We start from the raw sequence: 15,183 nt of genomic DNA, 5'->3' as shown, positions 1-15,183 counted from the left end.
CTGGTTGAAATTCAAATGCTTTGTCTATGAATACAATTATTAAGAGCCCTATTCTCTGCCTTTAAATGCATAACGTTCTGAAGATATGTATTTTGGGTAAAAGAAGAAAGTCACTGATTTCATTAGGGATCCCTGAGGGATTTGAACACGATAAATCATCTAAGGATTTGAGAGCAAACTTCATTTATGTGTGTCCCAGATAAAATACTGATAATGAGTGTAGAGAAGGGCATTAATGAGAGAAGTGATCAGTAATAAAGGGCTGAATTAACACATACATTATCAGACCCGAATGATCAGAGGGAACAGAAATTAAACCCCTATCTGACATTTGCTTCTAATTTGTGAATCTGAAGGTAAAGAATGTCTTGGTACATTTGAGCAGCTACAGCATATCATAATCTGTAATGGATCGATTCACTTACATAAGGCCCCTAACAGAGAGCAAATTTTCATGTTCCAAGCAACAGCGACAGAACATTTGCTATGGGAAACTGCTTCACAGCCTGGCCTTGACCTCTTATGAAACCCACACTGTGACCTCATGTTATCAGATTTGCCTTAAAGGCTCCAGGATGCAAACCATGTTGATCCACCACAGTCTACATCAATTTTTTGGCATCGCAACAAAAGTTTGCTATAATAATCAGGCTTTTTTCTATAAATTTGCAGCCAGTTTATCACAAATTATTTATGATGTGAACTGCAAAATGGAGTCAAGGTAAAGCAGGTATATTTATATATAGCACATTTCATTCACAATGGAAATTCAAAGTGCTTTAGATTCAAACAAAATTTTGAATCTAAATAATCATAACAGATGTATAAGAAGTAAACAGAAATACAAAGTACAAAAAAAACTATGATAGAAAAAGAAACCTTAAAGATATAGATCATACAAAAGGTGAAAATTGTCATAATCAATCATTAAAAATATGGCAAAAATTTAAATTTGTGTCCACAAAATGAAAGTCAATGCAGTCCAATGTGTTTTGGACCCTACTAACTTTAATCGTATGTAACAGTTCAAATAATCCTTAAAGGGTTAGTTCACCCAAAAATGAAAATTCTCTCATTAGTTACTTACCCTAATGTCATTAGACACTCGTAAGACCTCTGTTCATCTTTGAAAAAGAAAAAGATACTTTCGTTGAAATCTGATGGCTCAGACAGGCCTTCATTGACACCAATGTCATTTCCTCTCTCAAGACCCATAAAAGGCACTTAAGATGTCGTTACAAAGCCCATCTCACTACAGTGGTTCTACAATAATTTTATGAAGCAACGAGTAGTTTTTGTGTGCAAAAAAACAAAGTAACTTATATAGTGATGAGCCAAATTTAAAAGGACTGTTATGAATCAGCGCATTGATTCATGATTTGGATCGCGTGTCAAACTGCCAAACTGCTGAAATCATGTGACACTGGCGATCTGAATCATGAATCGATACACTGATTCATAACCATTCGAATCTTTGTTTTGAAATCACTATACAAGTCGTTATTTAGGGGTTTTTTTTGCGCACAACAACTTTTCTTGTCTCTTCATAAAATTATTGTAGAGCAAATGTAGTGAGATGGGCTTTTTAATGACGTCTTTAGTGCCTTTTATGGGTCTTGAGAGAGGAAATGACATTGGTGTCAATGAAACGCCAATGTCGACACCCGTAAGACCTCCGTTCATCTTCGGAACAAAAATATCTTAATTTGTGTTCCAAAGATGAACGGAGGTCTTACGGGTGTCGAGCAACATTAGGGTAGGTAGTTAATGACAGAATTGTAATTTTTGGGTGAACTAACCCTTTAAAGTGTTGTTTTGTGTTTCACAGAAAAGTCATACAGGTTTTGAACAACTTATGACTTGATTAAATGATGACAATTACATTTTTGGGTGACCTGTCCCTTTAAGTAGAAGGTAGCAAAGTACAAGAGGGAGAGCAAAACAGAAGTAAGGTGGGGGGAAAAATCAATGTGGAAGTAGTATTGAAAGTTGAATATGTATAAAGAAGCCAAAAAAAAGTCTGGAATGCTTTCAAAGCAGTAAACCCGGAAGAAGCTAGAGCCAACAGGAGGCTGATTCCTTTCCTGAACATACCCTAAAATCCTGCTCCAGTGACCCGAGACGGTTAACCTCCGTCTCTCACCCCTGGGGGAATGAGCCAAGCCAACCAAAACCATATCAGAGCCCGGCAGCCTTGGTCTGGACTGTCATTCGCTATTTACTGCCCTCTGTTTCTGGATAGCATGACGTCCAATTCACTCTCTCATTCTGCCACAACCGTTTTAATAGGTTGCTTTCCAGACACAGTCAAAGCCCCGAAGCCATTTATCAGGGCAGTTTAAAGCAGCCCGGCGACTCCAGCACTGATTTTTTGCATGGTGGAAGAAACATGAAATTAAAGATCTACTTAATGGTCAATGCACGTCAAAGACCTAGTCTCACATTATAAAGATACAAGGCATCATTCCATAACTCCTGACAGGCAAGAGAGATGCTCCAGCTCCACACGGATTTCACATGGAGCAGTAATCCTGATTCTGAATTGATGGAGTGTGGCGTCAGGTTGAACCAGCAGAGCAGCACCTTCTCATGCAGAGACACCCTGAGCTATTTTTCACTCACTGCAGACACAAAAAACACCCAGACAAATACAGCAATACGAAAAAAGGGATGAATCAGGCTGGCGCTACACTGTTGCACTCACACACACAAACATCGGGACAAGGGGAGAACCGTAGACAGATGCTGCTTAACGGCTTTGGCGAAAATATACGAGAGCTAAATGAACAAACTGTGTGCAAGCTAACAGCCGGGGAAATTGGCTTTTTCCTAGGTCAGGCACCATTCCAAGAAGGTGGAATCGTCTTTCACCATTAAGGCCACAGGTTTCATCTGAGCTCTATTCACTTATACAGACTGTTGGTTAATCAGTACTAACAAGTGATGCTAAATACAGCATACAGTTGTGGTTGACCCCTGGTTAGTTCTCAAAACTACCCCAACGGTATCATACTACACTAATTTTTATGGGGTGCATAATGTGAAAGTTGGAGTCGGATTTTTGAATGTATTTGAAAAAAGTCTCTCTTCCGCAAAAAGGCTGTAAATTTGATTTAAAATTTTTTTTAAAAAAATAAACTTAATTATGAAAATAATTTTTCTATTTTAATATTTTTTTAATAAATTTAAAAATATTTTTCTTTTCTTGTGATGGCAAAGCTGAGTTTTCTGATTTCTGAAGTATCATTTCTCATATGCTGACTTGGTGCTCAAGAAACATCATTATCAAATTTGTTATCAATGTCTTTGCTGCGTAATGTTTTTGTAGAAAACATGATTAAATCGTTTTTTTTTTTGTCTTTAGATTAAAGCGTTTTACAACATTATAAATGTCTTTACTGTCACTTTTGATAAATGCAATGTATCCTTCCTGAATAAAAGTATTAATTCAAATAAAAGAAATCCTTAAACTTTTTTTTTTTTTTTAAATCAAACACTGAAATGACTATACTATGGTGGTCCAGTAAAGCAGCCGTACTAAATTAAACCACAACACAACGGAATCGCCACAACACAACAGAATCGCCACAACACAACGAAATCGCCACAACACAACAGAATCGCCACAACACAACAGAATCGCCACAACACAACAGAATCGCCACAACACAACGAAATCGCCACAACACAACGGAATCGCCACAACGGAATCACCACAACACAACGGAATCGCCACAACACAACACAATCGCCACAACGGAATCGCCACAACACAACACAATCGCCACAACACAACACAACGGAATCACCACAACACAACACAACGGAATCACAACAACACAACACAATGGAATCACCACAACACAACGGAATCGCCACAACACAACACAATCACAACAACACAACACAATGGAATCACCACAACACAACACAACGGAATCACAACAACACAACACAATGGAATCACCACAACACAACACAACGGAATCACCACAACACAATGGAAATGCTCCCGACCACGAGGGGGTTCTCGGAGTGCAATAAAGTTTCCCTTGCTCTTTAGATTGGCCAGTCTTACAAAGATATAAACACAACGATCAGTTTTAAGTGTGTAACCATTGTATATCAACATGAAATATCAATTCAAAATCACCTATAGCATTATAGCTGCATATTTATACTCGAAAACGCTTTTACACGGTGCTTGATGCCCAAGGGAACATCTGCCAATTTTAAAAAAACTGACTCAATGCATAACATGGAATTTCAACATTTAAACAAAACAAAACAACAAGTAATTTTATTTATTTCATAAAATTATACGTTTCAACCACTTGGTGGAATTGGCAGACGTTCCCTTGGGCATCAAGCGCCGTAATCGAGTAAAAAAACGTTCATGAGTATACATATGCAGCTATAATGCATGTGATTTTGAATTGATATTTCATGTCGATATATAATGGTTCCACACTTAAAACTGATCATAGTGTTTATATCTTTGTAAGACTGGCCAATCTATAGAGCAATAGCAAGGGAACTTAACTTAATTGCACTCCAAAAGACCCCTCGTGGTCGGGACCATTTCCGTTGTGTTGGTGATTCCGTTGTGTTTTATTCCGTTGTGTTGTGCCTCGTTTACGTTGTGTTGTGGCGATTCCACTGTGTTGTGGTTTAATTTAGTACGGCTGCACTACTGGGCTACCGTACTATACAAATTGAAAATGAAAGATGAAAGAATGATTGCTCTAAAACCGGGAACTAAATATTGTATCCGTGTTATTACAAATCCAACAAAGGATTGTGACGCTATTCAAGAACATTTCAACCAAGATACAAGAAGTTGACGAGTCCTGTGTTTTTAATTCATCTCAAGGGCAGTAATATAAGACTTTAAAATAAAGCTTTTAATGGGCAAACATCATCATAAACACATCAGAGGCAGCAGAGCAGACTGTGGCGAGGTTGACCCCTCGCCCGGCTGAAGGCTCCATGCGCTGTAAATCACATAACGGACGAAATGGAAACAACTCTACGTCGTTAAAAGAAGAAGAAAAAAAACTGCTGAAAGATTAAAGCTATCCCATCAATCACATCCACTGCCCTAAAAACAAGCGAAGCAAAAACAGGGAGGCGATAATCCACTGCACAGTCATAAATAAAAGGAAAAAGTTCAGGCTAATGACTAAAAGGACTTGCAAGGCTCACAAATGTTTCCCGAGTTGACGAGCTTTACTCGCCAGAGTCTCCCATGAGGCTGTGTATTACCTAACAAAAATACCCTGCAGAATCGTAATATCTCAGCCATGCTCATCACAAGCTGCCAGGCTTTTATTTTTTATTTATTAATATTATTTTGAAGGAGTCGGAAAGAGGAGGAGAATCAGGGATGAAAGAGAGGAAGATTACTAGGAGGAATAGGAGCAGCGAGAGAGAGAGATAGGCAGAAGTGTGCATGAGACTATGTGTGTCACGCTCGTCATGCAAAATTAACGTCTTTAGGGATGATGCACGCTGCAGTAGAGCGGAACTACGGAGCTCATACGAATAGAAATACATAGAAAAACAATAAACACCTCCCTTCATAGCATATGGTTCAGCAGAGCATCTTATAAATAACACTCCTCTGGGAATTAAGTTTCAGTTTGTTGCCTCTCGTTAACTTTACTACACTAATACATTACATGCTCTAGTTGTATAGAAACCTCACTAAAACTGCCAGGAAACGTCTGGGTCATATTTCAAAATCAAATGAAAAAAAAAAAAAAAAAAACATTTTATGACAATGTAGTAGCTACTTTCATTTTGTTTTTATTCTGATTTTTAAGTATGTATGCGTACTATGTGCTATGTACAAATCAATACATCAAAAGAACAATGTCTGAAGTGCAGTTTTTATGAAACATTAGGTGAACAATATCCAGATGATCTACAGAATTCACGTAGTTTGCATCCAGTGTATAATTTGCCACCAGATTCAAAAACTGAAAAGTAAAAATGGTGGAATATGATGAGCCGAGCAACCCTTCAAGTCATATACGAGTACCAAGAAAATAGTTCATTAGGTCAAGGCGTTCTCCATCATATTCAGAACATATTCAAAGTATTCTGGATGCAGAAAGATGATTTTTGTTATGTGCACATTAAAGTGAATACAAATTTAGAAGAATATGTGCTTAAATGTCTTTATGCAAAACCTAATTAATTTTTTCCTTCTAATTTGGGGGTGAAATATGTTTCTCTGTCAGACTTACTCATAAAGCGACAGTCAGTGAGTGAGTTAGTGTGCGAAGAGCTTGTTTAAATTCCAGATGCAGCTTATTGATGAATATAAGAGTGCTCATATCTCTCCGTTTCTCAGTACTAACGCTGCTTCAGGCAGTCTTTACAGCCAACACACCGATCTGTGGACACATATTTATTCAGTTCATCATGCGTCCATCTGCTCTTCCGCTCTCTCTCTTTCTTTCCCTCGCGGCTTGTTTGTTGGTACCCCCCTCCTTCCTCCCATCTCACTCTCCTCCTTCCCTCCAGTCTCCCCCATTGCCCAAATTCTTTCCACAAAATGAGCCACCTGCTCACCCACTTTAGTGAGAAAAATGTCCGACCCAAACCAACGAGCCATACAGGTGTGTGTGCATAGGTACGCTCTCGTTTTCAAGAAGAATTTATGTCAGTTCTCCATCAGTGCGCAACGATACATGGCATAGCAAGGAAAGCATTCACAATTCACGCCAATCAAACCCATTCTGAGACTGCTAATTGTTGAGTATACAAGGTGGCAGCACACACAGAGACACACACGCACACGCCGCGACTATCTGCATGTTGCAGGCTGTGCTCCAAGTACGGGGCTGAGGAGAGAGAAAGAGAGAGGTCTGATTCCCTACCCTGGCTGGCAAGCATAATAATCAGACCGGAGCATTACCAACCAGTCCAACTATACATCTCTCTCATTCTCTTACTTTCTTTCCTCTTGTCTCATTTCCTCACATGTCAGGTTGGTTTTATCTTCAATTTTGCATCCATGCTATGCTGACAAGACCAACTTAAGTTGTGCCTGGATGTTGGTCCCTGCTTTACAACACTGATGTTTTCCAGCAAGCTTCTTAAAGTTTGAAATTTGCAGTCGTGTCATTTCTTCACTTTAATGTTGTTTCAAACGTGTGTGATTTTTCACTGGAGAAAGGATGCAGAAGTATGATAAAATTGGTTCATATGACTTGAATTAAATTCCTAGCATTTTCTTTGGAATTCCATTTAAGCATGTCTGTGAGGATCAGATTGTCTGGCTATCACTAGACCAAGCTCAATTTAAAATTGAACATTGGTCTGTGGAGCCTGTTCTGTATTTTCTACTGCACAAGAGGCGTGATCAACTGGCATTATTCAAATGACTCTGTATGCAATTGGACAGTCCTTCAACCACTAAAGACCACAAGAGGCGTGATCAACAGGCACGACCCATTGCTTCTCGATCTGTCATTGTGTTAAACCCGCCAATAGCATGCCAGGTGGATAAGCCAGTCTGTGATTGGTTCCCACAAAACTGTAAAAGAAGCAGTATAAATTAATGTACAGGTTTCCAGACTGAGATGCCGGGCGAAATCAAATCGCCGGCAGATCAGGCTAGGTTTACCCAGTCTAAGGATCAGATGTTTAGGTCAAAAATTCTGGACAGTATATTCAATTCTATAGTGTATTATTTAAATACACACACACGCACGCACAATACATCAAATAATGTTCATATTAAGTTGAACTAGCCCTTTAACTAGGTTAACCAGCAAGAACACCATTAACCAGCAAACAACAACAACAACAAAAAAGGCTGTGACAATATGGAAAAACATGCTGGTCTTTCAGCAGAGTACGCATTAGTTGCAAACGCCTGCCATATCTCCCTGCCATCTCAATGTGGCTTATTTATGACAGGGTGGAGGCTGCACATTGTCGTTTTAGCTGAACATGGAAAAACTTCCTCCTCTCTTTCTCTCCCCATCAGTGTCCTCTCTCACGACTCCTTATCAGACCTCAGACAGCCTGTCTGTGCGCCCCTGTTTATGGAAACACTGTAAAGAGGGATTTCTGCGGAGGGTGTGCGTGCAGCCTTCTGAAAGCATATCAAATGTAAAGGGTGTATGTGCATGTGTTCTCATGTATAGAGCACACGTTTGTGTGTTGTTTTGGATTGATCCGTACCGGCCTCTCTTTTGAATAAGATCCACCGGGGGGTGGGGGGCTGTAAATGAAAAGGAGGAAAGATGGATGGAATAAGGTTGGATGTTTACTGAGTGCGTTGCTAAGGAGATGAGAAACTAGGGACAGTTTTAGTCATAATAGAGGCAGAGACTGATGGAGCAACCAAAGAGAAAAATAACACTCAGACTAGAAGCAGAACGATGGGGTAGCTGGTATGGAGAAAGACAGAAGTGATGGCAAGACGGAAACATCGCAGGATGGTAAGTAAATAGGGAGAAAGCTTCCTGCACTTGTGGAAATATAGAGTGCAGAAGGACAAAGAATGAGAGAATGGCAAAAAAGAGAAGAGAGGGATTAACAGAGTGTGAAACCATTATGCTAAAAGAGTGAAAGCCTAGAGCCCATTAAACAGCCCTATAGGTGATGACATGGACGTGTGTGTGTGTGTGTGTGGGCTTGTTTTTATGAAATATCAGGACACAAATGTGTATAATGACATGGGTATTACAAGGAGACATTACCCATGTCCCCACTTTTCAAAAGGCATACAGGTTGAGTTTTTTTGAGAAAGTATAAATGCATAATGTTTCCTCTGATGGGTAGGTTTAGGGACAGGGGCAGTGTAGGGGGATGGGAAATATGGTTTGTACTATGGTATAAAAACCATTACGCCTATGGAATGTCCCCACATTTCACAAAAATGTGTGTGTGGGCATGTATTTGTGACATATGAGGACACAAATGTGTAAAATGACATGGGTATGACATAGGTATTACAAGGAGAGGGTGACTTATAAGGACATTGGCCATGTCCTCACTTTTCAAAATGCTTATAAATCATACAGGATGAGGTTTTTTTTAAAGTAAAAATGCAGAATGTTTCCTGTGATGGGTAGGTTTAGGGGTATAGGGGCAGTGTAAGGGGATAGAAAATACAGTTTGTACGGTATAAAAACCATTACGCCTATGGAATGTCCCCATGTGTGACAAAAAATAACGTGGTGTGTGTGTGTGTGTCAGAGAGAGGGAGAGAGTGTGTGAGTGTGTGTGAGAGAGAGAGAGATCTGGAGGTCTAAAATGCAGCATTCGCACACAAATAAATATGGCTATCGAGTGCCGTCTGAGATGGAGAGAGATGTAGCCTTGACCCTGCTGACCTTTTCTTTTGCTTCACAATATCTGGTGTTTACTTCCTCCCAGCTGAGTAACTCCACACACCCATCAAATCCCAGACAGCATCTGTAAAGCAGCAGAGCCTGTTTTGTTTCTTCATCATTCATGCATCGGCCTTGAGCATCCACGTCCAAGCCTGCTCTAGTTCACGTGCTCCACTTGTACGAGAGTGGTTTACAATCAATAAAGCCTTTTACCTCACAGTGTGTCAGAGCTTGCATTCCCCCCGACTGACTCTTTTGTGGTCTTGCTCAAGAATATTGTGGAAAAATGTTGTCAATAGCCTTGAAGTGTGTGAGGTCACTGAAGGGAAACATAACATCCTTATGTGTCAAGCCAAGCGTGTCCAACACGATATGCTCCGAGAGAGGTATGGAAGGGAAGGGGAGGTAGGTGGGAATTGCAGACTTCCTCAGTAAGCACTGGTAATGCTGGTAAAGCTACATACACATCTCACCCGTATATCGAAGTCGTTTTTTGTGTTTTACTGGAAAAGTATGTGTCATCAATGTGTGTGGGAATTCACTCAAAGTTTATTGAATAGTATTGAATTACATGTTGTTTAAAAAGGCATATTGGATTTCCTCTCTCATCACTGATGAATGGATGAATGGATGGGATCCACTCCTAAACCTACTACAGCACAAAATATATAACAGCCAATGAAGTCTGATTCCTCTTATGAGTTGGTTTGTTTTAGTGAATCATACAGTACAACAAAAATAGTCTGATTCCCAAATGATTCTCATGAACCAGTTCTCATCAAAACCATACACTGTAAGCAATTGCTGTAAATTTACAGCCAATTTTCAACACTAAAATGCCGTTTTCTTGTTAAACAGTTTAATACTGTAGTTAGCAATGCATTGTGGGCTGCTTAATTTGGAGGAACAGGAAAGAGGCCCTAAACAGTATGCTAATGTTTTAAATTACAGTACACGACAGTATTTTTTGGAAACTGAGTGTTGACTGTGGAGTTTGGAGTACGTTCAGAAGTTTGATACAACAAATCGAGGCTACTGCTTTTGGACAATTTTCTTTAATGAAACCTAGAAATAATTTGCCATTAACTCCTGGGGAGACTTCAGGAAACATTATTTGGATAGGAGATTTTCCAGAAGAGGACACACAGTTTAGAGGACGTGCTGGATATCATCGAGTGTTCTTCATCAACCTCTATCGGGTCTTGCATCTACAAAATAAACGGTAATTGAAATTTTTTTCATTTCGCAAATAATTTTTGATATCAAACTGATGCTCAGGAGCTTATCTTGCTTGGTATTTGAACATTTCATTTAACAGTGAGGCTCAGATTTGAATAGCCAAAACAATATTACTTTTGGGTGTTTTTTTTGTTTAAATTTGGTAACATTTGCAGTAGAACTCCCCCAATACCTGTAAAAAATAAAATTGCTACCCATAATTTTTTGATTGCCAAATCTATTTAGCAGTTTGACTGTAGGTACTTAGCCTACCTCATTTGCCTGTAGTTTGCTCTCACCTAGTGTTTACAAATTATTGACCTTTTATAATTTTTCTTCTTAAAAATCTTACCATGGTAAGAATAATGTATTTTTTTCCCTACAGGTGTCTGCTACTTCAGCTGACATTGAGACAATTTAGTCTTCCTGCAAGTCCTAGTCTGATACTGCCTAGTATATTTCATTTAGATTCATCGATAGACACATTGTATATCATTTACACAAGGTAATATGTATGCTTTGACTTGAAGTTTCAGGTGCAACTGGGCAAGTCCCAGTTAAAGGTTGGATAATCATCTCTGAGGACCGTGTAATCTCTTAGGGCATCACACCAACATTTGCAATGGGGCTTGCTGCTGTATTTGCAACTACATGCAACCTTCAGTTTCAAGATGAGGGACCCTGCACTCTGGAATTCATTTAGAGGTAAAAACTCTTCATTACTTGTCATCATTATATGGATATATACAATTAAATTAATTTGTTTGTATTTTTTTCCGCATAAAATGGTATTAGTACTGTACATTTCAAGCCACACACATGGTATTTTGCTTGACTATACAGGCTTTATATACTAAATTGTAATAATTAAAAATATATATGTATATATATAATTTTTTTAACTAAATATCCAAATAAATGTAATTACTAAACTAAATTAACTATAATAAACTAAATTACTGATCTGCCCACATTGTCACTATATGATATTTGAAATGAGCTGATGGCATCACTTTTTTTCTCCAGAGTGGCTGTACAGCCGAATCAAATTCTGTTGCATTATTTTCATGTTTAACACTGTGTAACTGCTTTGAAATAACCTGCATCGTAAAAAGCGCTATAGAAATAAAGTCGACTTGACTTTAATATAATTTAATTTGATGTCACTTTTATATGTCATTCAAGTCCACTCTATTTGTGCAATGAAGAAAGACAAAAAACAAAACAATTCATTGCATTTAACTGAAAGCATGTTGTTGCAACACTCTGATCTTAGACTATTTTGATTTCAGGTGCTTTGTTGGTATAAATCCAGAGAAAGGGACAAAGGCCAAAAGGGGCAAGGTTGTCTCCAAGAAGAACGGTATGATCGTCCAGAAGAAGTCTTTTGAGACACGTCGCCATGCTACTGAAGAATCTCCTTGACTTTCAATGGAACTTTGATATAAATCGGTGAGCTCTTTAATCTCGCTCTCTTTGTTTTGACAGTCTGGCATTACCACATTAAACCACAAGAGAACTGGTATTATTAACTTTTGTAAGCATTAGCTTGGAGTGTATACTGTACGTTCGTGATTTTACAGTTTATTTATTATTATGATTGTTTGTTGTTGTTTGACAGTGACAACACTGGAATAATACTGCAGAGAGGAACAGCGGCTACCAAAGTGATGGACATCTCTCCTGGATCCATATAAACTAAGATGTAAATACACAAGCTACCTCAAATGACTACTTTAAGCGGTAAAAATACAAGCCTACCTCACAGGACAATTTAAAGAGTAACCTGAAATGAAATAAACCCTAAAATGTTTTAATTGATGCATATTATTGATGCCTACTCTCAAAATGTTGTACTGTACTTTGTAGGTCTTCAAACTTATGTGTTAAATTAAACTAGGTTTTAATTAACTAGGTTTTTCCCTTCATGTTTGGTAAGGGTTAGGGGCAGTCTCTGAGCAATTTAAAGGGTTAGTTCACACAACAATGAAAATTAGCCCATGATTTCCTACCCTCATCCTATGTGTATATGACATTATTCTTTTAGACGAATACAGTCAGAGTTATATTAATAAATGTCCTATCTCTTCCAAGCTTTATAACGGCATTGTTGTTCTGTTTTTTTAAGTCCATAAAAGTGCACATATACATCATATAACTGCTCCACACGGCTCCGGCGGATTAAAAAGGGCCTTCTGAAGTGAATTATTGCGTTTGTGTCAGAAAAATATCCATATGTAAAATTTTATAAAGTAAATGATCTAGCTTCAGGCTAATCACCGTTCGTATTCAGCTTATGAAAAAAGTGTAGCGCCTCTCGCAGTTCAAAACGCTTGCGCTACGTCTGACATTGTACACCAGTTACGCACGCATTTTGAAATAAAAAGAAGAATCTAAAAGAAGAATGTCATATATACTGACTTGAAGGTTAGTAAATCATGGGCTGGGTGAACTAACTCTTCAAGTTTATTGCCATAGTCTAAAACAGATACTACTAGGCTCTTTTTGCTACTAGAAATCTCGTAGAAATGCCCAACAGGATTTTGTTTTATGTTATTTTTTTCCATTTTTTGTATTCATGCTAAAATTGACATTGCTCTTTGGAATAAAGGTATTTGATTTTGAAGTTATTGCTTATTTTCCATAATATTCACAATAATGCATATCTTAAGCAATTGCCTATAGCCCTGAGAATACTGAAGTTAATTGCAATTAATATTGATTGCAACGAAGACTGATATTTTAGGAAACTGCTAAATTTATTGTGTTTCTAATACAGTAAAAAATAAAAAACTTCTTTAAAAAATGCAACATATTTCTGTGATTATTTGAAAATTATAATATATATTTATATATTGAAAATATATTGTTTAGGTTGTTACTTTAATTCTCACAGTTTATTGTATTAGACTGTGAAATCATTTAACAGTGTGACTACAGACATATACAGCATTTCTGGTTTACAGACTACTACTGTAAAGTCATTTTACATATGAATACCGTAAAAATAACGGTATACTGCTGGCGTCTCTGCTGCCAGCTCTTTACTGTAAATTATAAAAATACAGAAATATACCTTTTTTCTAGTTTACAGACTACTACCGTAAAATTATTTTACATATGAATACCGTAAAAATAACGGTATACTGCTGGCGTCTCTGCTGCCAGCTCTTTACTGTTATTTTACAGGGAAATTTTTTACAGTGTACATTTTATCCAGAGTAGTTCAAGTCCTAAACAAATTACACTACTAAACTGGGCATTTTTAAAGTGGAAACCAACATGAATACTGTAGTACAATTTCTGAACAAATTACTATTATGATTTTGTTCTTTTTAGTGAATGAGAACTACACAGCATGACTACAGCAGTGTGATTCCTGAACAAATTACTGTTCTGAACCGGTTATTTTCTGAATCAAAACTACTCAGCATGACCACCAGTGTAGAATTGATTTTTGAATAAATGAATCTTATGAGCCAGTTCTTTTTAGAAAATAATTATAATTTTAAAAAACATACAGCACAACAACGGTTGACTAATTTTCCAAAATGAAAGACTATCGTAAACTGGTTCTTTTTGGTGAATCAAAACCATAGAGCATTAGTGTAGAACTAATGAGTCTTAGAAACTGGTCTTTTAAGAGAATCAAACCAATACAGCATGACTAGTGTATGACTCCTGAACAAAGGACTATTTTGAACCCCTTCATTTAGGGAATCAAAAACATCCAGCACAAGCAGTGTACACTAGTTTAAATGATTCTTTGAGTAAATGACTAGTGTGTGTGTGTGTGTGTGTGTGTGTATATATATATATATATATATATATATATATATATATATATATATATATATTATATATATATATACATACATATATATATATACATATATATATATACATATATATATATATATACAGCAATGATTCTCGTGAAACCATTCAGCATGACAATTGTAGAATGATCCTGAACAAATGACTCTAATGAATCTGTCCTTTGATCAATCCATATAACATTGCTAGTTTAGTATGATTTCTGAACAAAAGACTATTATGAACTGATTCTTTTTAGTGAACATGAAACATTCAGGCTGCACCCAAATTGCATACTTGCATACAAAAAAAACAGCATGTGACAGACAAAAGTAGTATGTCCCGATTCACAGTACTCCTAAGAGTAGGCAAGAAGTACCCAGATGACCTACTTCTTGTGCATACGATGTACAACTGATGCTGGTAGTTTACATGATAATGACAGCACGGCAAATGTAGAATGTCCAGATTATATTCATACTACACACACGCATACTATATACAGTAGAACATATTTTTTTAGCAGTCATGAAGTAATTACTTATTCAAAATAAGTACCTACTCAAGAGAGTATCCCATTTCAGACGCAGCCACAGTGTGAGCATTTACATTTTACATTTACATTTATGCATTTGGCAGACGCTTTTATCCAAAGCGACTTACATTGCATTCAAGGTCCACATTTTACATTATTATCAGTTCTTGCTTTCCCTGGAAATCGAACCCATGACCTTGAGCAGTGTGGTACAATTCCTGAACAAAATGATTCTTATGAAACGGTTCTTTTTAGTGA

At 37.5% G+C, this 15,183-nt stretch overlaps 1 protein-coding gene and 1 long non-coding RNA gene across 4 annotated transcripts in view; one reads left to right on the top strand and one right to left on the bottom strand.

The window, feature by feature from the left end:
* sema6bb (sema domain, transmembrane domain (TM), and cytoplasmic domain, (semaphorin) 6Bb) overlaps positions 1–15,183 on the bottom strand; it is a 140,181-nt gene that overhangs the window by 70,188 nt on the left and 54,810 nt on the right. The window lies entirely within an intron of this gene.
* Positions 10,994–12,581, top strand: LOC137038247 (uncharacterized). The gene is made up of 3 exons (XR_010897435.1): positions 10,994–11,279; positions 11,867–12,026; positions 12,196–12,581. It is a non-coding gene; the product is annotated as an uncharacterized lncRNA (long non-coding RNA).

This window comes from Pseudorasbora parva, chromosome 13 (genome assembly GCF_024679245.1).
Source record: "Pseudorasbora parva isolate DD20220531a chromosome 13, ASM2467924v1, whole genome shotgun sequence".
NCBI lineage: Eukaryota > Metazoa > Chordata > Actinopteri > Cypriniformes > Gobionidae > Pseudorasbora > Pseudorasbora parva.
The sequence above is the reverse complement of the archived record's forward strand: the minus strand, read 5'-3'. Positions and strand labels throughout refer to the sequence as shown.